Genomic DNA, 23,255 nt, shown 5'->3' with positions numbered 1-23,255 from the left:
GAAAATGTAATAAAATGTGATCTTTAATACATTCAAATAAAGAAAATAGGTTTACTATTTCCAGATTCCTTTTTGAAATACAATGACATGCATTACAAACGAGGCTTAGGTGGGCATTTGGGCATAGGAGTAGGAAGGCCGGTCAGGCAAATTAGCTTGCTAAGATACGCAGCAGCAGCAAGCAGCCCCCCCATCCAGCCAGCCAGCCAGTCTGGCTGGCAGTGACTGAGTGGTTGACAGACGGCAAGCAACGGAATGTACGTGCTCTGTGATGTCATAGCAGTCAGCTGAGAGAGGCTCGTGATGTCATGGCTGAGCTGGCTGGCTGTCTGGCTGGCTGGCTCTGTGTGTGTGTGTGTGTGTGTGTGTGTGTGTGTGTGCGTGTGTCTGTCTGTCTGTCAATTCATTTCAATTCAATTCAAAGGTGCTTTATTGGCATGATCTATCACAATATTGCCAAAGCAGATACAAATGTTCTATCAATCAAGACAAAACATTGCAATACAAGATTCAGTGGAACAAATATAGTACACATTGAAATAAAATTAAGTAGGATATAAACCATATTTGTTGTTTGTATCAAAATTTGTGTCATGACATCAGAAAAATCACTGTTTTTATTTTGTTTTGCAAATGGATTGCCACAGGCTGGTGTCTACACACTGTCTCGCAGGCTGTGGCAGGTGGATACATATTGCGCTGCTAAGAAGGCAGTGCGCTCCTCCTCTCCCAGCAGGACGGGGAGTTTGCAGCAATCGGGGATCATGCTGAACTCAGGGATATGCATTTTTAATATTTTAAAGTATGTCTCCCTGATTTTTGTGTATTTAGGGCAGGACAGCAGGAAATGCGCCTGTGTTTCGACCTCCCCTAGGTCACACTGGCTGCACAGCCGCTCTTCTCTGGCAACCCAGAATTTTCTGTAGCGGCCTTTTTCAATGGCGAGGCTGTGGTCACTGAGCCTGTATTTAGTTAGATTTTGTCTCTCTTTTATATTTTGGATTTTTAAGTATTCAGCCAATGTAATGTTTCTATTCAGGGCCCGGTAGCATTCCAATTTGTTTTGTAATTCTAATTCGTGTCTCTAATCTTTTGTGTATTTGCTTTTCAGGTACATGTCAATTTTCCCAATTGTAGTTGTTTTGGTCATTGTGTGTTCGGGCTCTGTGAGCCTCAGAGCCGTGGGGGCGTTTCTGTGTACGTGTAAGATGTTTTTATTAAATTCTAGGTGGAATATTTCCATGGGGCTTTTGTCCCAATTGCTGTTATTGAGGTTCATGAGGGGACCCCACACTTCGCTCCCATATAGCAGGATTGGTTGGATGATGGAGTTTAATATTTTAATCCAAATAGTTATTGGTATTGTTGTTTTCCCAAATTGTGTCTTTATGGCATAAAATGCCCGGCGTGCCTTGTCTTTTAATGCGTTTATAGCCAGGCTGAAGCTCCCTGACGCACTGATGGTCAGGCCAAGGTAGTTGTATCTGGTGCAGTGCTCTAATCCAGTGCTGCCCAGAGTGAAGCGGTACCTGTTTCCCTGAGATGGGGCTTTTTTCTGGAAAACCATAACTCTGGTCTTGTCCAGATTGACTGCCAGGGCCCATTTCTGACAGTACTGCTCTAGCAGCGCCAGGTTCTGCTGAAGCCCCTGCTCTGTGGGCGACAGCAGCACCAGGTCGTCTGCATAGAGCAGGAACTTGATCTCTGTGTCATGGAGAGTTAGGCTGCGGGCGTCAGACTGCTCCAACACTGTGGCCAACTCGATGATGTAGATGTTGAACAGTGTTGGACTCAGACTGCAGCCCTGTCTCACTCCCCGCCCCTGAGTGAAGAACTCTGTTCTTGAGTTGCCAATTTGAACTCCGCATTTGTTTTCAGAATACATTGATTTAATGATGTCATAAACTTTACCCCCTACACCACTCTGTAGAAGTTTATAAAATAATCCCTTGTGCCAGATTGAGTCAAATGCCTTTCTAAAGTCTACAAAACAGGCAAATATTTTTCCTTTATTGTTTTGGGTATATTTATTTATGAGGGTGTGTAGAGTGTAAATATGATCGGTTGTGCTGTGTTTTGGTAGGAAGCCAATCTGACTCTTATTCAGGACACTGTGCTTGGTAAGGAAGGCCAGTATCTGGGCGTTGATGATACTGCAGAACACCTTCCCCAGGTTACTGCTCACACAGCTGCCCCAGTAGTTATTGGGGTCTAATTTGTCTCCACTTTTAAAAATCGGGGTGATCAATCCTTGATTCCCGACCTCAGGGAAACACCCGGCTCTCAGCACCAGGTTAAAGAGTTTGAGCAGAGCCTCCTGCAGCTGCGGGCTGCTGTGCTTCAGCATCTCAGGGCTGATGCTGTCGGGGCCGCTGGCTTTCCTGGGTTTGAGGATTTTGAGTTGATGTTTTAGTTCCTGTATTGTAAATGGGTTATCTAAGGGATTTTGGTTATTCTTAATGATTTCTTCCAATTTATTTAGGTTTTTTAATATTTTAACCTGTTCTGGCTTTGGATTGTTTTCAACATTTTGGTAAAGTTTTTCAAAGTGTGTTTTCCAGATTTCTCCATTTTGAATTGGTATTTCATTTTTTGTTTTTGGGGTATTTATTCTGCCCATATAGTGGTCTTTTTTCTTACTGAGGAGTTGCTTGTAGTGCCGCAGGGCCTGGCAGTAGCTGAGGCGAGCCTCCTGGTTGTCGGGCTCTCTGTGTTTAGTGTTGGAGAGATGTCTCAGGTGTTTCCTAGAAGTTTCACACTCCTGGTCACACCACTGTTCTTTTTTTCTTTTAGACGATTTCATATTTTGGTTTTTAATTGTTTTAATGTTTGATTTTAAAGCCAGTCTCTCAAATATTTCATTCAGTGTTTTGGTGGCTGAGTTTATTCCGTTTTGGTTTATTTGATAGTGTGAGGATTGATATCTGTCTAACATGTTTTCAATCTCATCACTATTCAGGGCTCCTGTGTAGTTCTCTGTGCTGGGCTCTGACCATCTCTAACTGGGTGGCAGGGAGACCAGTTTTGTGGGAAGTTTGGCTCTGACTTGTGGCTGCGCTGATCTTTTTAGGTAAAGTGTTATTTGGCTGTGGTCTGATAGTGGAGATTGTTGTCTGACTATAAACGCATTGTTGGCTTGTGGGTCCAGGTCAGTTATGGCGTAGTCCACCACACTGCTGCCCAGAGCCGAGCAGTATGTGAATCTCCCCAGAGAGTACCCCCTGGTCCTGCCATTGATGATATATAGACCCAGGCTTTTACATAGGCGCACTACCTGCTTCCTGCTCTTGTTTACCACGCTGTCGTGGCTGTGTCAGTGTGGAGGTGTGTGTGTGGCACAGCGGGGAGTCTCCGAACAGGTGTGTGTTCCCCTCTGTATTGATGTAGTCCATCTCTCTGCCAGTCCTGGCATTGAGATCGCCACACAGCAGTACAGAGCCCAGGGTCTGGAAGTGGCAGATTTCGTTTTGAAGCTCATGAAAGCCTTCCTCATTATAGTAGGGGGAGTCTGCGGGTGGCATATAAATTGCACATAGGTATATATCTGTGTTATTTTGTAGGGTGTCTTTTCTGATTTTCATCCACAGGTGTGTGTCTCCTCTCTGTACTGGGCATAGGGCTGCTCGGAGCTCCTCCCTGTACCACACGATAATCCCCCACGAGGCCCTGCCACACCTGACTTTGGGTTTTTTATAGGAGGGCACAATCAGCTCCCTGTATCCATTGTATCCATCCAGTGTATAGACATATCTGCACAGCACCAAGTCTCTACAAGAATGAAAACATCTGAACTATTTACAGTGTTGATCAGTTCAGGGCCTGTGCTCTTCATTCCAAAAGTTGAGGAGCGTAAACCCTGCATATTCCAACTGCTTATTTTAAAGGACATGTTCATATATTTTATTATACTTGTCTCTTCTACATAAGAAAGTTTAATTTGTGGTCTACAACTGATATTATATTACTATTAATAATTATATATGGATATACATAATAATCACTCAAAGATTTTATCTTTGCATCAAAATATCAGAATAATTAAATCACATTTTTTCTTACTCTCCATCTCCACAACCATATATATGTGTGTTGAGGCTCAGTTAACTCAGCAGTGTGGTACAGATGACACTGAGGAGTTGCCTTATCTGGGCCAGCTGGGCAGCATCGGGCCTCCAGGCTCTGGAAGCCGCTGCTGCGTGGCTGTGTGGCTGTGCTGGTCCCCGGCTGTCCGCTCTGCTGTGCTGGACGGGCCCTCTGGGGATGGGGGGGTGGGGAATGGGGCCGCGGGGTCTCAGGGGCTGGGGCTGGGGTGGAGCCGGTGGCTGGGGATGTGGCCGGGGGCTGGGGGGTTTGCTCCTGGTCTCGAGGTGGGGGTGTGTGGGGTTTCGGCCCAGGGTTGTGTCCTTGAGGACCTTTGAGATGATCCTCACACCCGTCTTGTTGAGGTGGACGTGGTCATACAGGTGATGTGGCTGGATGTCTCAGTGGTGTGCCAGGTGGACGTTGGGGAGGAGGGCACATCTTCGGGACACTTCTGCGTTGATGGCCTGGATGATGTGCAGGGGCACGTCTGTGCGGGGCAGCAGTGTGGAGATGGAAATTTTGGCAGTTGGGAATTCCTCTGTGGCTTTCGTTGCTACCTGTCTCAGGGCTGAGGCCACATCGCCCCTGCGGGCACTCAGGTCGTTAGTGCCGGTGTGGATGAGGATGTGTTTGACTTGGCAAAGCCTCCTCTTGGAGAGCAGCTCCAGGGCTCTCTGTGCTGTGGAGCACCAAAGCTTTTTCACTTTTCGCCCAGGGAAGAGGCGCCTCTCAACCAGGAACTTCCCATTGGATTCGCTCAGAATGACCACCTCTGCGTTGACCTGCCACTCCGGGTTTGCGTCGGGAGTGGTGGGGGCAGCGGGTGTGTTTTGGGGGAGTGGCGTTTCAGGGGGTTGTGTATTAGTGGCAGGTCTGGTGATAGTGGGTGTGTCAGGAGTGGTGGGGAGTGTGGGTGGATCAGTGGGTGTGTCAGGGGTTGGAGGTGTTGTGGGGTCAGTGCAGTGCAGTCTCTGTGCTCCAGTGATGTGTAGCTCCTCTCTTAGCTCCTCCAGCTGGCTCTGCAGGCTCCTTAGCTGGCTGTGCTGGGGTGTCCTGGTCAGCTCCTCCCTCGCTCTGCGCAGCTCCGTCCTCAGGGTTTGGCTCTGCTCCTCCAGGTCTCTCACTGCTGCTCTCAGCTCATGGATCTCAGCCTTGTGCTGCATCTTTAGTCTGTGCATCTCATCCCGGAGCTGATCGCACAAGGAGGTCTGGGCCAGGGTGCTCAAGGTCTGCTCCCTGAACTCCGCAAACTCCAGCTCCAGCACTGATAGGCATTCCTTTAGTGTTTTAATGTTGCTGGAGAGTTTTGGGGAGACAGGGGGGCAGTCTGTGGGAGATGGGGCACTGTCTGGCTCCGTGTGGCTGGGGGCAGACTGCAGGGTGGCCGGCTCTGGCTCTTGTTTCTCTACCTCAGTCTGCTGCTTTGAGGTGTGGAAGCCGAGAGCTAATTGGTCCAGGCTGCTCTCGCTGCCCTGCACCATGATGGTCCCGTTGTGGTATACATTAAAAGTGAGCATCACACTGTCTGTGTCTTTCTCTACCAGCACTGAGATCTGCCTGCCTCTGCTAATGCCCCTCTTGTTGTTATTGGGGTATGTCTGGCACAGGGTTTTGTGAAAGGCGGTGTAGAACAGTAGATTGTTCTTGACCCTGTTTTCTCCTTTACCGGTGTAGTCTAGGATGAGGGTCTCAGGAGATGCTCTCATCACAGCTTGTTTGTAGTCCTTCTTAGCCTGTGCAGAGCGAATGTCTTCAGGGTATCGGATTTCAAAAGGCAGCTCTGCAGTCAGACTGCTGTTCGATAGATTTCTATCAGTCTCAGTGGCAGTTGGGCTCTCTCCTACTGTCACTCTATTCAAATCGGAGCTCTGCATTTTCATTGGCTGAGTCAACTACTGAGAATGCTTATTTATTTTATTAATACATATTTTTTTGTTTAATTATTTGTCTCTTACCTCCAATTCTTGTCTTCAGCTTTTCTTTTCTGACTTTTCTTCCTGAACTGTCTCTCTGCTTTCTTCTTTTTGTGTTTCTCTTAAAATTATTATTTTTTGAATACTTTTTCTTCTGAATTTCTATTCCATGTCTTCTGTGTATGTTTATAGTGCTATATATTCATTTGTAAATCACAAATTAAATCCGCTTATGTATAAAAACAAATGTTTTTTAGGAGCTCATATTCCTCTCTCTCTCTCTCTCTCTCTCTCTCAATTCATTTCATTTGTATTGTCAAAGCAATTGGACATACATAAACATACATACATATACACTCACCTAAAGGATTATTAGGAACACCTGTTCAATTTCTCATTAATGCAATTATCTAATCAACCAATCACATGGCAGTTGCTTCAATGCATTTAGGGGTGTGGTCCTGGTCAAGACAATCTCCTGAACTCCAAACTGAATGTCTGAATGGGAATGAAAGGTGATTTAAGCAATTTTGAACGTGGCATGGTTGTTGGTGCCAGACGGGCCGGTCTGAGTATTTCACAATCTGCTCAGTTACTGGGATTTTCACGCACAACCATTTCTAGGGTTTACAAAGAATGGTGTGAAAAGGGAAAAACATCCAGTATGCGGCAGTCCTGTGGGCGAAAATGCCTTGTTGATGCTAGAGGTCAGAGGAGAATGGGCCGACTGATTCAAGCTGATAGAAGAGCAACTTTGACTGAAATAACCACTCGCTACAACCGAGGTATGCAGCAAAGCATTTGTGAAGCCACAACACGTACAACCTTGAGGCGGATGGGCTACAACAGCAGAAGACCCCACCGGGTACCACTCATCTCCACTACAAATAGGAAAAAGAGGTGAGACATTCAGATGGTAGAGTCAGAATTTGGCGTAAACAGAATGAGAACATGGATCCATCATGTCTTGTTACCACTGTGCAGGCTGGTGGTGGTGGTGTAATGGTGTGGGGGATGTCTTCTTGGCACACTTTAGGCCCCTTAGTGCCAATTGGGCATCGTTTAAATGCTACGGCCTACCTGAGCATTGTTTCTGACCATGTCCATCCCTTTTTGACCACCATGTACCCATCCTCTGATGGCTACTTCCAGCAGGATAATGCACCATGTCACAAAGGTCGAATCATTTCAAATTGGTTTCTTGAACATGACAATGAGTTCACTGTACTAAACTGGCCCCCACAGTCACCAGATCTCAACCCAATAGAGCATCTTTGGGATGTGGTGGAACGGGAGCTTCGTGCCCTGGATGTGCATCCCACAAATCTCCATCAACTGCAAGATGCTATCCTATCAATATGGGCCAACATTTCTAAAGAATGCTTTCAGCACCTTGTTGAATCAATGCCATGTAGAATTAAAGCAGTTCTGAAGGCGAAAGAGGGTCAAACACAGTATTAGTATGGTGTTCCTAATAATCCTTTAGGTGAGTTCATCGTAGCTCTTAATACTCTCTTTCTGTCTGGAGGAGATATAATTGAAGTATTGTACACGTACCCGGCTACTTTCAACACCCATTGCTGCACTGATATTTTTCCCTCCATTTTTCTTTATCCATTTTTTTTTTGCTGGAAGTTCCGTCAATACCCGTCAGCCTTTAAGAGACATCATGCAGCCAGGCCTCTTGGCTTGCGGCCACACCGTCCTGAACGCGCCCAATCTCATCAGATCTCGGAAGCTAAACGGGGCAAGGGTTCGTCAGTACTTGGATGGGTGACCTCCTGGAGATATCAGGTGCTGCAAGTTATTTCGTCTCCTGGGTAACTTTATCGTAGCTCTAAATACTCTCTTTCTGTCTGGAGGAGATATAATTGAAGAATTGTACACATACCCGGCTACTTTCAACACCCTTTGCTGCACTGATATTTTTCCCTCCATTTTTCTTTTTTCTTTTTTATTTTGCTGGAAGTTCCGTCAATAACCTCCAGCCTTTAAGAGACATCATGCAGCCAGGCCTCTTGGCTTGAGGCCACACCGGCCTGAACGCGCCCGATCTCGTCAGATCTCGGAAGCTAAACGGGGCAGGGCCTGGTCAGTACTTTGATGGGAGACCTCCTGGAAATACCAGGTGCTGCTAGCTTTTTCGTCTCCTGGGTAACTTCATCGTAGCTCTTAATACTCTCTTTCAGTCTGCAGGAGATATAATTGAAGAATTGTACATGTACCCGGCTACTTTCAACACCCTTTGCTGCACTGATATTTTTCCATCCATTTTTCTTTTTTTTTTTTTTGCTGGAAGTTCCGTCAATACCCGCCAACCTTTAAGAGACATCATGCAGCCAGGCCTCTCGGCTTGCGGACACAAAGTCCTGAACGCGCCCGATCTCGTCAGATCTCGGAAACTAAACGGGGCAGGGCCTGGTCAGTACTTCGATGGGAGATCTCCTGGAAATACCAGGTGCTGCCAGCTTTTTACGTCTCCTGGGGAACTTCATCGTAGCTCTTAATACTCTCTTTCTGTCTGGAGAAGACATAATTGAAGAATTGTACACGTACCCGGCTACTTTCAACACCCTTTCCTGCACTGATATTTTTCCCTCCATTTTTCTATTTTTTTTTTTTTTTTTTTGCTGGAAATTCCGTCAATACCCGCCAGCCTTTAAGAGACATCATGCAGCCAGGCATCTCGGCTTGCGGCCACACCATCCTGAACGCGCCCGATCTCGTCAGATCTCGGAAGCTAAACGGGGCAGGACCTGGTCAGTACATGAAAGTGAGACCTCCTGGAAATACCTAGTGCTGCAAGCTTTTACGTCTCCTGGGTAACTTTATCGTAGCTCTCAATACTCTCTCTCTGTCTGGAGGAGATATAATTGAAGTATTGTACACGTATCCAGCTACTGTCAACACCCTTTGCTGCACTGATATTTTTCCATCCATTTTTCTTTTTTCTTTTTTTCTTTTTTTTTTTTGCTGGAAGTTCCGTCAATACCCGCCAACCTTTAAGAGACATCATGCAGCCAGGCCTTTCGGCTTGTGGCCACACCGTCCTGAACACGCCCGATCTCGTCAGATCTCGGAAGCTAAACGGGGCAGGACCTGGTCAGTACTTGGATGGGAGACCTCCTGGAAATACCTGGTGCTGCAAGATTTTACGTCTCCTGGGTAACTTTATCGTAGCTCTTAGTTCTTTCTTTCTGTCTAGAGGAGATATAATTGAAGAATTGTACACGTACCCAGCTACTGTCAACACCCTTTGCTGCACTGATATTTTTCCATCCATTTTTCTTTTTTTTTTTTTTTTTTTTTTTTTTTTGCTGGAAGTTCTGTCAATACCCGCCAACCTTTAAGAGACATCATGCAGCCAGGCCTTTCGGCTTGTGGCCACACCGTCCTGAATGCGCCCGATCTCGTCAGATCTCGGAAGCTAAACGGGGCAGGGCCTGGTCAGTACTTGGATGGGAGACCTCCTAGAAATACCAGGTGCTTAAAGCTTTTTACGTCTCCTGGGTAACTTCATCGTAGCTCTTAATACTCTCTTTCTGTCTCCAGGAGATATAATTGAAGAATTGTACACGTACCCGGCTACTTTCAACACCCTTTCCTGCACTGATATTTTTCCCTCCAGTTTTCTATTTTTTTTTTTTTTTTTTTGCTGGAAGTTCCGTCAATACCCGCCAGCCTTTAAGAGACATCATGCAGCCAGGCATCTCGACTTGCGGCCACACCATCCTGAACTCGCCCGATCTCGTCAGATCTTGGAAGCTAAACGGGGCAGGACCTGGTCAGTACATGAATGTGAGACCTCCTGGAAATACCTGGTGCTGCAAGCTTTTACGTCTCCTGGGTAACTTTATCGTAGCTCTTAATACTCTCTATCTGTCTGGAGGAGATATATTTGAAGAATTGTACACGTACCCGGCTACTTTCAACACCCTTTCCTGCACTGATATTTTTCCATCCATTTTTCTTTTTTTTTTTTTTTTTTGCTGGAAATTCCGTCAATACACGCCAGCCTTTAAGAGACATCATGCAGCCAGACATCTCGGCTTGCGGCCACACCGTCCTGAACGCGCCCGATCTCGTCAGATCTCGGAAGCTAAACGGGGCAGGACCTGGTCAGTACTTGAATGTGAGACCTCCTGGAAATACCTGGTGCTGCAAGCTTTTACGTCTCCTGGGTAACTTTATCGTAGCTCTTAATACTCTCTATCTGTCTGGAGGAGATATAATTGAAGAATTGTACACGTACCCGGCTACCTTCAACACGCTTTGCTGCACTGATATTTTTCCCTCCATTTTTCTTTTTTCTTTTGTTTCTTGCTGGAAGTTCCATCAATACCCTCCAGCCTTTAAGAGACATCATGCAGCCAGGCCTCTTGGCTTGAGGCCACACCGTCCTGAAGACGCAAGATCTCGTCAGATCTCGGAAGAAAAACTGGGCAGGGCCTGGTCAGTAATTGGATGGTTGACCTCCTGGAAATACCAGGTGCTGAAAGCTTTTTACATCTCCTGGGTAACTTCAGCGTAGCTCTTAATACTCTCATTCAGTCTGGAGGAGATATAATTGAAGAATTGTACATGTACCCGGCTACTTTCAACACCCTGTCCTGCACTGATATTTTTCTTTCCATTTTTCTATTTATTTATTTTTTATTTTTTGCTGGAAGTTCCGTCAATACCCGCCAGCCTTTAAGAGACATCATGCAGCCAGGCCTCTTGGCTTGCGGCCACACCGTCCTGAACACGCCCGATCTCATCAGATCTCGGAAGCTAAGCGGGGCAGGGTCTGGTCAGTACTTGGATGGGTGACCTCCTGGAAATACCAGGTGCTGCAAGCTTTTTACGTCTCCTGGGTAACTTCATCATAGCTCTTAATACTCTCTTCCAGTCTGTAGGAGATATTATTGAAGAATTGTACACGTACCCGGCTACTTTCAAAACCCTTTGCTGCACTGATATTTTTCCCTCCATTTTTCTTTTTTCTTTTTTTTTTTGCTGGAAGTTCCGTCAATACCCGCCAGCCTTAAAGAGACATCATGCAGCCGGGCCTCTCGGCTTTCGGCCACACCGTCCTGAATGCGCATGATATCGTCAGATCTCGGAAGCTAAACGGGGCAGGACCTGGTCAGTACTTGAATGTGAGACCTCCTGGAAATACCAGGTGCTGCAAGCTTTTACGTCTCCTGGGTAACTTTATCGTAGCTCTTAATACTCTCTCTCAGTCTGCAGGAGATATAATTGAAGAATTGTACACGTACCCGGCTACTTTCAACACCCTTTCCTGCACTGATATTTTTCCCTCCATTTTTCTATTTTTTTTTTTTTTTTCTTTTGCTGGAAGTTCCGTCAATACCCGCCAACCTTTAAGAGACATCATGCAGCCAGGCCTTTCGGCTTGTGGCCACACCGTCCTGAATGCGCCCGATCTCGTCAGATCTCGGAAGCTGAACGGGGCAGGGTCTGGTCAGTACTTGGATGGGAGACCTCCTAGAAATACCAGTGCTGCAAGCTTTTTACGTCTCCTGGGTAACTTCATCGTAGCTCTTAATACTCTCTTTCTGTCTCCAGGAGATATAATTGAAGAATTGTACACGTACCCGGCTACTTTCAACACCCTTTGCTGCACTGGTACATTTCCCTGTATTTTTCTTTTTTTTTTTGCTGGCAGTTCCGTCAATACCCGCCAGCCTTTAAGAGACATCATGTAGCCAGGCATCTCGGCTTGCGGCCACACCATCCTGAACGCGCCCGATCTCGTCAGATCTCGGAAGCTAAACGGGGCAGGACCTGGTCAGTACATGAATGTGAGACCTCCTGGAAATACCTAGTGCTGCAAGCTTTTACGTCTCCTGGGTAACTTTATCGTAGCTCTTAATACTCTCTCTCTGTCTGGTGGAGATATAATTGAAGTATTGTACACGTATCCAGCTACTGTCAACACCCTTTGCTGCACTGATATTTTTCCATCCATTTTTATTTTTTATTTTTTTATTTTTATTTTTTGCTGGAAGTTCCGTCAATACCCGCCAACCTTTAAGAGACATCATGCAGCCAGGCCTTTCGGCTTGTGGCCACACCGTCCTGAACGCGCCCGATCTCGTCAGATCTCGGAAGCTAAACGGGGCAGGGCCTGGTCAGTACTTGGATGGGAGACCTCCTAGAAATACCAGGTGCTGCAAGCTTTTTACGTCTCCTGGGTAACTTCATCGTAGCTCTTAATACTCTCTTTCTGTCTCCAGGAGATATAATTGAAGAATTGTACACGTACCCGGCTACTTTCAACACCCTTTCCTGCACTGATATTTTTCCCTCCATTTTTCTATTTTTTTTTTTTTTTTTTTTGCTGGAAGTTCCGTCAATACCCGCCAACCTTTAAGAGACATCATGCAGCCAGGCCTTTCGGCTTGTGGCCACACCGTCCTGAATGCGCCCGATCGCGTAAGATCTCGGAAGCTGAACGGGGCAGGGTCTGGTCAGTACTTGGATGGGAGACCTCCTAGAAATACCAGGTGCTGCAAGCTTTTTACGTCTCCTGGGTAACTTCATCGTAGCTCTTAATACTCTCTTTCAGTCTGTAGGAGATATTATTGAAGAATTGTACACGTACCCGGCTACTTTCAAAACCCTTTGCTGCACTGATATTTTTCCCTCCATTTTTCTTTTTTCTTTTTTTTTTTGCTGGAAGTTCCGTCAATACCCGCCAGCCTTAAAGAGACATCATGCAGCCGGGCCTCTCGGCTTTCGGCCACACCGTCCTGAATGCGCATGATATCGTCAGATCTCGGAAGCTAAACGGGGCAGGACCTGGTCAGTACTTGAATGTGAGACCTCCTGGAAATACCAGGTGCTGCAAGCTTTTACGTCTCCTGGGTAACTTTATCGTAGCTCTTAATTCTCTCTTTCTGTCTGCAGGAGATTTAATTGAAGAATTGTACACGTACCCAGCTACTGTCAACACCCTTTGCTGCACTGATATTTTTCCATCCATTTTTCTTTTTTTTTTTTTTGCTGGAAGTTCCGTCAATACCCGCCAACCTTTAAGAGACATCATGCAGCCAGGCCTTTCGGCTTGTGGCCACACCGTCCTGAATGCGCCCGATCTCGTCAGATCTCGGAAGCTAAACGGGGCAGGGCCTGGTCAGTACTTGGATGGGAGACCTCCTAGAAATACCAGGTGCTGCAAGCTTTTTACGTCTCCTGGGTGACTTCATCGTAGCTCTTAATACTCTCTTTCTGTCTCCAGGAGATATAATTGAAGAATTGTACACGTACCCGGCTACTTTCAACACCCTTTGCTGCACTGGTATATTTCCCTCTATTTTTCTTTTTTTTTTTTGCTGGAAGTTCCGTCAATACCCGCCAGCCTTTAAGAGACATCATGCAGCCAGGCATCTCGGCTTGCGGCCACACCATCCTGAACGCGCCCGATCTCGTCAGATCTCGGAAGCTAAACGGGGCAGGACCTGGTCAGTACATGAATGTGAGACCTCCTGGAAATACCTAGTGCTGCAAGCTTTTACGTCTCCTGGTTAACTTTATCGTAGCTCTTAATACTCTCTCTCTGTCTGGAGGAGATTTAATTGAAGAATTGTACACCTACTAGGCTACTTTCAACACCCTTTGCTGCACTGATATTTTTCCCTCCATTTTTCTTTTTATTTTATTTTTTTGCTGGAAGTTCCGTCAATATCCGCCAGCCTTTAAGAGACATCATGCAGCCAGGCCTCTTGGCTTGTAGTCACACCGTCCTGAATGCGCCCGATCATATCAGATTTCGGAAGCTAAACGGGGCAGGGCCTGGTCAGTACATGGATGTGTGACCTCCTGGAAATACCAGGTGCTGCAAGCTTTTTACGTCTCCTGGGTAACTTCATCGTAGCTCTTAATACTCTCTTTCTGTCTCCAGGAGATATAATTGAAGAATTGTACACGTACACGGCTACTTTCAACACCCTTTGCTGCACTGATATTTTTCCCTCCATTTTTCTATTTTTTTTTTTTTTTTTTTTTTGCTGGACGTTCCGTCAATACCCGCCAGCCTTTAAGAGACATCATGCAGCCAGGCATCTCGGCTTGCGGCCACACCATCCTGAACGCGCCCGATCTCGTCAGATCTCGGAAGCTAAATGGGGCAGGACCTGGTCAGTACATGAATGTGAGACCTCCTGGAAATACCTAGTGCTGCAAGCTTTTACGTCTCCTGGGTAACTTTATCGTAGCTCTTAATACTCTCTCTCTGTCTGGAGGAGATATAATTGAAGTATTGTACACGTACCCGGCTACTTTTAACACCCTTTGCTGCACTGATATTTTTCCCTCCATTTTTCTTTTTTCATTTTTTTTTGCTGGAAGTTCTGTCAATATCCTCCAGCCATTTAGAGACATCATGCAGCCAGGCCTCTTGGCTTGCGGCCACACCGTCCTGAACGCGCCCGATCTCGTCAGACCTTGGAAACTAAACGGGCCAGGGCCTGGTTAGTACTTGGATGGGTGACCTCCTGGAAATACCAGGTGATGCAAGCTTTTTACGTATCCTGTGTAACTTCATCGTAGCTCTTAATACTCTCTTTCAGTCTGGAGGAGATATAATTGAAGAATTGTACACGTACCCGGCTACTTTCAACACCCTTTGCTGCACTGATATTTTTCCCTCCGTTTTTCTTTTTTTTTTTTTTTTTGCTGGAAGTTCCATCAATACCCTCCAGCCTTTAAGAGACATCATACAGCCAGGCCTCTTGGCTTGCAACCACACCGTCCTGAACGCGCCCCATCTCGTCAGATCTCGGAAGCTAAACGGGGCAGGGCCTGGTCATTACTTGAATGTGGGACCTCCTGGAAATACCTGGTTCTGCAAGCTTTTTACGTCTCCTGGGTAACTATATCGTAGCTCTTAATACTCTCTTTCTGTCTGGAGGAGATATAATTGAAGTATTGTACACGTACCTGGCTACTTTCAACATCCTTTGCTGCACTGATATTTTTCCCTCCGTTTTTCTTTTTTTTTTTTTTGCTGGAAGTTCCGTCAATACCCGCCAACCATTAAGAGACATCATGCAACCAGGCCTCTCGGCTTGTGTCCGCACCGTCCTGAACGCGCTCGATCTCGTCAGATCGCGTAAGCTGAACGGGGCAGGTCCTGGTCAGTACTTGGATGGGTGACCTCCTGGAAATACCAGGTGCTGCAAGCTTTATACGTCTCTTGGGTAACTTCATCGTAGCTCGTAATACTCTCTTTCAGTCTGGAGGAGATATAATTGAAGAATTGTACACATACCCGGCTACTTTCAACACCCTTTGCTGCACTGATATTTTTTCCTCCATTTTTCTTTTTTCTTTTTTTTTTTGCCGGAAGTTCCGTCAATACCCTCCAGCCTTTAAGAGACATCATGCAGCCAGGCTGCTTGGCTTGCGGCCACACCGTCCTGAACGCGGTCGATCTCATCACATCTCGGAAGCTAAACGGTGCAGGGCCTCGTCAGTACTTGGATGGGTGACCTCCTGGAAATACCAGGTGCTGCAAGCTTTTTCGTCTCCTGGGTAACTTCATCGTTGCTTTTAATACTCTATTTCTGTCTGGAGGAGATATAATTGAAGAATTGTACACGTACCCGGCTACTTTCAACACCCTTTGCTGCACTGATATTTTTCCCGCCATTTTTCTTTTTATTTTTTCTTTTTTCTGGAAGTTCCATCAATATCCGCCAGCCTTTAAGAGACATCATGCAACCAGGCATCTCGGCTTGCGGACACACAGACCTGAACGCGCCCGATCTCGTCAGATCTCGGAAACGAAACGGGGCAGGACCTGGTCAGTACTTGGATGGGAGATCTCCTGGAAATACCAGGTGCTGCCAGCTTTTTACGTCTGCTGGGTAACTTTATCGTAGCTCTTAATACTCTCTTTCTGTCTGGAGGAGATATAATTGAAGTATTGTACACGTACCTGGCTACTTTCAACATCCTTTGCTGCACTGATATTTTTCCCTCCGTTTTTCTTTTTTTTTTTTTTTGCTGGAAGTTCCGTCAATACCCGCCAACCATTAAGAGACATCATGCAGCCAGGCCTCTCGGCTTGTGTCCACACCGTCCTGAACGCGCTCGATCTCGTCAGATCGCGTAAGCTGAACGGGGCAGGTCCTGGACAGTACTTGGATGGGTGACCTCCTGGAAATACCAGGTGCTGCAAGCTTTATACGTCTCTTGGGTAACTTCATCGTAGCTCGTAATACTCTCTTTCAGTCTGGAGGAGATATAATTGAAGTATTGTACACTTTGTCTTAGGGACAGTCTGGCTAGCAGTGACTGAGTGGTTGACAGACGACAAGCATCGGAATGTACGTGCTCTGTGATGTCATAGCAGTCAGCTGAGAGAGGCTCGTGATGTCATCGCTGAGCTGTCTGTCTGTCTGTCTGTCTGTCTCTCTCTCTCTCTTTCTCTCTCTCTCTCTCTCTCTCTCTTCCTCTCAATTCAATTCATTTGTATTGTCAAAGCAATTGGACATACATACATACATATATATATATATATATATATATATATATATATACATACATATATACATCTATACATGCTAGAAAGTCATTACAATGTTATCTTAAAGGCTAACTAAGCAGAACATATATCATTATAGAACAGAGTTCATAGGTCAACACATGGTTTTAGGGAACAGGCACGTAGGTCATACCGTTTGACAATGTCTCCAAGGTTCTCATCGTAAATAACAAACAGAAATCAAACTATCTTCTGGGCTGACCTTCTAGCTTGACCGTATCTTTCTTAAGTATACAAGAGAGAAAAACAGGTGTAAGAAAATAATTTCTAATTTTCCTTCTACACATATATACATACATACATACATATGTAGCGTTATGTTGGGTGTATTTTGATAAGAGCATTTGGGCTCTGAGCTGAAGCACTGATCTAAAGAAGACCTCTCCCCCCCCAAAGTTATCAGATTTCCTTAGCTCATCAGCTTGGAACTGGTTTGCATCAAAGTGACAGTTTTGGGGAGGATGGCACCGAGAAGAGGCCAAATAGTTTGGAATTCTGCTATGAGATGTCTGGAGAAAGGGGCCTGTAGGTGATAAAAACTCTTTGAAGTGGATGAGAGCCGAAATCCCGACATAGAGCTACGAACCCAGGCCAACCGGCATTTCCAAAAGATGGCATGGATTGACATCAGTCATAAATAAAGCCTCCCTCCAATAGGACACTTGGGGCTGAAACCGAAATCCAATCTCAAGAACTCAGGGACCAATCACCTACTGATCTGACAGACTATAAGGAACAGCGGACAGTCTTTCTCTCTCTCTCTCTCTCACCTGAACCAGAATCTCGCTGCCACAGCTCAACCTGTAGCTCTGTTGCCAGAACCGGAATCAGAAACCAACCAAGTCTTTGCCGGCATCAGAAGAGTTAAACTGGGAGAAGGAGATTGAGCGAAGAATTATTTTAAAGGACTTTATTAAATAAATAACTTCACAGACCCACCTGATCAGTGGAGTTTTACAGCTGGACAATTGACTAAGTCGACTGAATACGAAAGTGTCAGTCACTTAAATAGCTATTTGAGTCTTAAGAAACTTGACCCTTGGAATAAACAGGGCCCTGCTTTCCTCAAAGACTTTGTCTTCAAGTAACTACGGTGGAACCCTGCTTACAAAGAAGATTTTGTGCACTACCTTGGAGCCTTCAAACCAGTGGAAAATCTGTTTGGAAAAGACTCTACATTCGCGAAACCCCAACTTCCAGGTGCATCGACTGAGTGGAAGTTCTTGGACAAAGCCGAACCGGACTGCCTTTGTTCCAAACCACACGGACCTCGTGCCGTGTGCTGTTATCTGAGCCCGAAGCCAGAGAGGCCTCTCTGCGACGAAGTTCACATAAGTTTAACAGTTTGGAGTTCATGATTCATGACATTTGAGAAATCAATTAGAAATGTTAATCTGTGATTCATAACTCTAGAATGTGTAATATCATTTAGTTTTCTTAAATATAAATGTGTGTTGCATTCAACTGTTTTGTTGATAATTTTAGAAATAAAATCTGACAACGCCGAGAAATATCTTCTCATTCCTGTTTAACTGTTTAGTCTGAAATTGACACAAGTTAATAGACACCAGATTATAGGTGGCCCTGCCTATCCTTAATCATTGAATAATAATCAGTTAAGGGAAATTGTGGTAACAAGTAATGATAGGATCTTTCTCTCCACCTAAACGTTAATGAGACTGATATATATATAACGAGAAGTTACCTGACATAAATACTAACCTGCGTAGTTATTGAATGTCTGACTAACAATACTAATGAGAGACTCACCTTCGTCTTACTAACCGGTATTGTAGTCAATGTGTTTATAACCTTTTTTGTTTAATGATTTGTGTGTTATCATATGCGATCCCATGGTCTTTGATTTGGTCACGGAAGTGATTTGTCTTTGATTTGTTGATCTAGAGTTGAATTTTAATTAGTTTTTCCCTTTTGTATAATTAGTGTAGTGCTAGATTTAGTCTTTGTTTTTGAATAAATTTGACAATTTATATCTTTGGAATTGGTGTCTGCATCCAATTATTACAGAAAATGAGTTCTACAAGATTCCAGGATTCGTGATAAGGTGATACTATAAATTCACTTCTTTCATTGAATTTTATAAGTGTACCTTACGCTACACCTTTGACCACCACGTCTTCCTCCTCCCACTGCTTGACCTCTATTGTGACCTGGATCACCTGCCGGCTCCATGTTATCGCTGTGTTGTTGAGGTGGATAGCACGCATTTCACTCGATACTCGTACCACAATGTGAAATCAATCATCAATAACCAGTTGGCAGTATTGGAAAAGCAATTACAAGGGCCTGCATACATACAGTAATGTCAAATCTGATGTGGAAGAACAATTCCTTTATCCCTCTGTTCTCCACCAGGGTTGTGCTGATCGCCTCGATTGGCAAGTTTGCAGTGTGAGGAGTGGATCCATGTCGTCGTTCCTAGGCACTTCACAGCTGTGTGGGTGGTCAGGAGCACCTGGTAGGGCCCTGTCCACCTGGGCTGTTGGGAGGACTTTCTCTTGTGTGCTTTGATATACACAGTCATCTTGCTGGAAGGGGTGGTAAACCTGCTGGGATGGTTCAGTCTGGGCGGCTTTCATCTGTGAATGGACAGCTTCGAAAGCACGTGTTAGTCCCATACAAAGAGACAACATAGCATCATCCATCAAGTGGATGTCCATTTCCCTTACAGACAATGGAGGAGTGATGGAGAGTCTCATAAGTCATCCCATAATAATCTCACACGGAGAAAGACCTGTTTTTCTCAATTTGCTGACGATTTCATTGTCATTAGGACTATAGGAAGGGGATCTGGACGTTTGAGTCCTGTTTGTTTGCATATATTAGACAGCTTATTCTTTAATATCCCATTTTGTTTCTCCACTGCTCCAGCTGACTGAGCCTGATGGGGCAGTGAAAATGTTGTTTACCTCGCAGGGCTTTGCATAGTTCCTGCACTATTGTCCCAGTGAAGTGAGTGTTCCTATCACTGGAAATTTCCCTGGAATGCGAAATCTACATATAACATCCCTTAACTGTATTTTTGCTACTTTTACTACTTCAGCCTTCCTACGGGATAGGCTTCAACCCATTTAGAACACCTATATATTATTACAAGTATATATTCATATCCACAACATTTAAGCTTTTGAACACAATCTATTTGCATATTGCAGGATTATGAGCTTGACAAATGTGGCAAGTTCTACAATATTGCTAAGCTGTTACTATAAAACCTGGGGCAAACCAATTTAAAAGACTGATGCACACATCCCCCCTTTGCCCGTGTGGCCAACACCATGCGCCACATGGGCAAACCAGGGAAAGAGTGCCTGTGAGGCAACCAATGCATTAGCAAATGTTTGAGCTCTCTTATGGAAGGTGCAGTGGCCAGTTGCAATTTCCTGGAGCTTTTACAGTGCATCTCAAATTAAATTTCATCCAGCCCCAGGTCATAAAAGTCAAACCCTAGTTACGACATACATAACACATACATTTTGTTGCTTCAAAGAGAATACAAAAGTCAGCAAAACATTCTTTTTTACAAATTCAGTTTGTAAACTGTATTGTACATATATTTGTTGCGTTTTGATTTATAAACATTATACATTGTACAAATCTTAAGTGAAGGGCAATGGACTGATTCTGACTTCATGGCTGTCATTCTATTCATTTGAATAATGTGACATCTCCACTAATAGTACATTATAAATTAAACTATCAATAGAAGAATATGTGCTACTGCGGACGTCATCTGAGCAGTTTCACAATATATTGTAGATTCCTATAATCTGGAAAACCTTTAATTATAGTATTTTAACTTATTTCTCCACTGAGTCAAGCATCACTTCAGCGTAGTGGACCTCAGCATTGGTCTGTTCAAGTTGCTGTGAGGCTGTCTTTAAAGCCGCGCCCTCGGCCTACTGTGTCTCAACAAGAACACCAGCATCTTCTCCATATGGGTCAGACATCGGTTCCTTCAGGACACGATTCATAATATGCATATCTGCCATGTGGAATAAATCAGTCTGAAGACACAATGTGTGGTTCACACAACATCAGAGATCGTCCTTATAAAAGGCATCTCTATCACATTAGTTGACATTCGCACAATCTATAAGGTTTCTAGTAAAGGGACAATTCAAAATAATAATAATCTTGATTCCAATTTATCTCATTTATCAAATTATTTCAGTACAGCACTCAGCTGTCGTCAGCAGCATCATATCTCCTGTGTTTATTGAATCAGCTTTACTTCCTAGTGTAGATACTCTTTTTGTGTGGAGTTGTCAAAGTTTCAAAACAATGTGCTTATCTTTGTCCTTTTATCTAACTTAAATACCTGAGAACATTACAATAACTATTACAGCAGCTCCTTCAACACCATAGTTAATAGTAGTTGGGTAAATGATGGCAGTTATTAATCTTTGTTTCTCAATTCATTTTTTACCAATAAACCATAATTTGAAATTATTTCCATACTCCTATTATTCCTATTTTCATTATTATTAGTTTTATGCGGTTGTCATCTAGTATGTGATGTATTTGTCTGTATCAACATCAATATTATTATCATTATTAATACAAGCAGTGTAAATTACCATTCATTACACTCTTGCTCTGTTTGTAATAAGTTATGAACCCTTACACGTACTTACAGTCTCTGCCTTGTCTCTGACTTCTCTCTCTCTCTCTCTCTCTCTCTCTCTCTCTCTCTCTCTCTCTCTCTCTCTCTCTCTCTCTCTCTCATCTCAGGCTGCTTGTCTGCTCAGGCGAACAGGGGGAGCAGAGGAGCACATACGGCCCTTGCCCCCTGCCCCCCTCTTCCTAATTGATAGGGTATTTCTGTTTGTGAAAGGACTATTTCCAAACAGTTTTATAACTTGCCATGACTATGTTTCATTAAATTAGTTATGTTACACCTTTAGTTATACCTGTAGTAACTTCATTATTTTCCCTCATATTCCAGTCAATCACCATCAGAGTCTCTCGTGGCAGTACATTTGTCTCACACAGAACAAACTCTCCTTTCTCAACCGCTTTCAATTTTGGATAACATCGCACTGCATCCCAACAGCTGTTCTTTCTCCTATTCCTAATTTCTTACAAGAAAATGCAAGTTATATTTGATCGATTTGTATTATTACTATTTATATACATTTCACTACATTATTGTAGTTAATGAATGTATTTAATCTTTGGAAAATAAGCCTTTTCATTGATCTCAATAATGATGTCCAGGTACTTCAGGAAAGCACATTTTCAAAAAATGTGTCCAGTCAATGATTTCCCCAACTAAGAACCTGCGTGGGCACTAAGACTGTCCTCCTGCGCGGCTCATGTCTTTATTGTGTCACTTCCTCCTATTGAAGTCCAATCTACACCAGTACAGGTTCAGAAGAACTGTTCCCGAATCCAGATTGAACTGATCAATAGTTAATTTCTTACCTACACATTGTATTTAGGGATCTATTACTAGGGATTTAAAAACTCTTCATTGTGGAACTCATAGCTTCCAAATGAGCACATCGTTAATTTCCTGGAGTATCTGGTTATCTATTTATCAATATGTAAGAAACCTTCACCGAATGTTTGTGGTTGCCTCGGATTCCTATTTCTAAATTTGGCTCTAATTCCATTTCTAACATGTTACTTTTAACTTCTGTATTCGTAAGACCTATTTAAATAACTTAATTTTGTATTATTATTTCTGTTTGCAATAGCATTCTGTGTACAGTTAAATGCTGACTTTCTTGTAGGTCTGTTATTACAACATATTTAACTGGCGTTTTTTAGCTATCATTCTGTAACTATTTGTGACTTATGACTCTCTTAGTCATATTCTGGACTATACAGTACATGAAAAAGTCAAAATATGGACATTTACCTTGCGCAAACTGAAAACGTACAAACATACAAAGAGACACATATTAATTTATATCCATAGTAAATTCAGATACCATGGTTTTGGTTGGCATGTCATATTGACCTGCAGTGTCTCAAACTACCCTTATTTATTACTTATCTAGTAATTTTCCTTCAGTATCTTGAGGACTGTCATTTATACTGAAAAACATATATATATATATATTTTTAATTTGTCTTCGGGGCATTCAGATTGAATTATGCCTGTTGTCTTTTCTTTCTTTTCTCTAACAAATGTTTTAAGATAGCTAGCTTTGGTTTCTCATTTCTTAATGCTTTGTATTCCTATTTTGCAGAACCGTTTTTAGGTGCTCAAGTCTATCTGAATCAAAATCCCATCTTCTGGAAACCTTAATTTTCTGTCACCTATTGTCCAGTCAAACGCACCGCTTCACTCCATAGTTATCATACATGTACCTTACATGTGTACCTTTAAGTGGCGGGTCGCCCGTCTTACTAGAGCTGTTCCCACACAGTAACACGTTTTCCCATTTTCTATGTATCGTTTTGTACACAACAACCAAGGCGTGCAAGCCCGCAAAATAACAATAAACGACAGGGGAGAAAACATAGCAAAAAACAAGAAAACACAAATAATACTAAATCCTATATAGGAATAACAACAAACATGCTTTTCAATGTTTGCATTTATAGAACTTGTATATAACTTAATGACTTTTCTTCATTTACCATAAACACTATAAACTTCTATGAACTATAAACACGTTATTTTATATTATCACCGGCGTATCAGATATTGAACAATTAATTAGCGCTCC

The 23,255-nt window shown here is 43.8% G+C and overlaps 4 non-coding genes and 22 pseudogenes across 4 annotated transcripts; all 26 read left to right on the top strand.

The window, feature by feature from the left end:
* The first annotated feature begins 7,683 nt into the window (after window positions 1-7,683).
* On the top strand, window positions 7,684-7,802 carry LOC136728121 (uncharacterized; annotated as a pseudogene).
* A 215-nt stretch (window positions 7,803-8,017) lies between these two features.
* Window positions 8,018-8,136, top strand: LOC136728540 (uncharacterized; annotated as a pseudogene).
* A 211-nt stretch (window positions 8,137-8,347) lies between these two features.
* On the top strand, window positions 8,348-8,466 carry LOC136728117 (uncharacterized; annotated as a pseudogene).
* Window positions 8,467-8,685: 219 nt separating this feature from the next.
* Window positions 8,686-8,804, top strand: LOC136727913 (uncharacterized; annotated as a pseudogene).
* A 224-nt stretch (window positions 8,805-9,028) lies between these two features.
* Window positions 9,029-9,147, top strand: LOC136728380 (5S ribosomal RNA). Its single transcript, XR_010808730.1, has one exon. It is a non-coding gene; the product is annotated as a 5S ribosomal RNA (ribosomal RNA).
* Window positions 9,148-9,372: 225 nt separating this feature from the next.
* LOC136728599 (uncharacterized) lies at window positions 9,373-9,491 on the top strand (annotated as a pseudogene).
* A 219-nt stretch (window positions 9,492-9,710) lies between these two features.
* Window positions 9,711-9,829, top strand: LOC136727962 (uncharacterized; annotated as a pseudogene).
* A 215-nt stretch (window positions 9,830-10,044) lies between these two features.
* Window positions 10,045-10,163, top strand: LOC136728480 (uncharacterized; annotated as a pseudogene).
* Window positions 10,164-10,378: 215 nt separating this feature from the next.
* LOC136728192 (uncharacterized) lies at window positions 10,379-10,497 on the top strand (annotated as a pseudogene).
* A 221-nt stretch (window positions 10,498-10,718) lies between these two features.
* Window positions 10,719-10,837, top strand: LOC136728033 (5S ribosomal RNA). Its single transcript, XR_010808562.1, has one exon. It is a non-coding gene; the product is annotated as a 5S ribosomal RNA (ribosomal RNA).
* A 216-nt stretch (window positions 10,838-11,053) lies between these two features.
* On the top strand, window positions 11,054-11,172 carry LOC136728154 (uncharacterized; annotated as a pseudogene).
* Window positions 11,173-11,392: 220 nt separating this feature from the next.
* Window positions 11,393-11,510, top strand: LOC136727840 (uncharacterized; annotated as a pseudogene).
* A 209-nt stretch (window positions 11,511-11,719) lies between these two features.
* Window positions 11,720-11,838, top strand: LOC136727780 (uncharacterized; annotated as a pseudogene).
* Window positions 11,839-12,062: 224 nt separating this feature from the next.
* LOC136728257 (5S ribosomal RNA) lies at window positions 12,063-12,181 on the top strand. Its single transcript, XR_010808619.1, has one exon. It is a non-coding gene; the product is annotated as a 5S ribosomal RNA (ribosomal RNA).
* Window positions 12,182-12,401: 220 nt separating this feature from the next.
* LOC136728728 (uncharacterized) lies at window positions 12,402-12,520 on the top strand (annotated as a pseudogene).
* A 216-nt stretch (window positions 12,521-12,736) lies between these two features.
* LOC136728153 (uncharacterized) lies at window positions 12,737-12,855 on the top strand (annotated as a pseudogene).
* Window positions 12,856-13,066: 211 nt separating this feature from the next.
* LOC136728138 (5S ribosomal RNA) lies at window positions 13,067-13,185 on the top strand. Its single transcript, XR_010808571.1, has one exon. It is a non-coding gene; the product is annotated as a 5S ribosomal RNA (ribosomal RNA).
* A 210-nt stretch (window positions 13,186-13,395) lies between these two features.
* On the top strand, window positions 13,396-13,514 carry LOC136727779 (uncharacterized; annotated as a pseudogene).
* Window positions 13,515-13,729: 215 nt separating this feature from the next.
* On the top strand, window positions 13,730-13,848 carry LOC136727834 (uncharacterized; annotated as a pseudogene).
* A 222-nt stretch (window positions 13,849-14,070) lies between these two features.
* LOC136727902 (uncharacterized) lies at window positions 14,071-14,189 on the top strand (annotated as a pseudogene).
* A 214-nt stretch (window positions 14,190-14,403) lies between these two features.
* Window positions 14,404-14,522, top strand: LOC136728590 (uncharacterized; annotated as a pseudogene).
* Window positions 14,523-14,737: 215 nt separating this feature from the next.
* LOC136728142 (uncharacterized) lies at window positions 14,738-14,856 on the top strand (annotated as a pseudogene).
* Window positions 14,857-15,068: 212 nt separating this feature from the next.
* On the top strand, window positions 15,069-15,187 carry LOC136728077 (uncharacterized; annotated as a pseudogene).
* A 216-nt stretch (window positions 15,188-15,403) lies between these two features.
* Window positions 15,404-15,522, top strand: LOC136728009 (uncharacterized; annotated as a pseudogene).
* A 215-nt stretch (window positions 15,523-15,737) lies between these two features.
* Window positions 15,738-15,856, top strand: LOC136728110 (uncharacterized; annotated as a pseudogene).
* A 213-nt stretch (window positions 15,857-16,069) lies between these two features.
* On the top strand, window positions 16,070-16,188 carry LOC136728005 (uncharacterized; annotated as a pseudogene).
* Window positions 16,189-23,255: the final 7,067 nt, after the last annotated feature.

Source organism: Amia ocellicauda, unplaced genomic scaffold, assembly GCF_036373705.1.
Source record: "Amia ocellicauda isolate fAmiCal2 unplaced genomic scaffold, fAmiCal2.hap1 HAP1_SCAFFOLD_29, whole genome shotgun sequence".
Classification (NCBI taxonomy): domain Eukaryota; kingdom Metazoa; phylum Chordata; class Actinopteri; order Amiiformes; family Amiidae; genus Amia; species Amia ocellicauda.
Note: the sequence above shows the minus strand (reverse complement) of the source record. Positions and strands in the feature narration are given on the sequence as shown.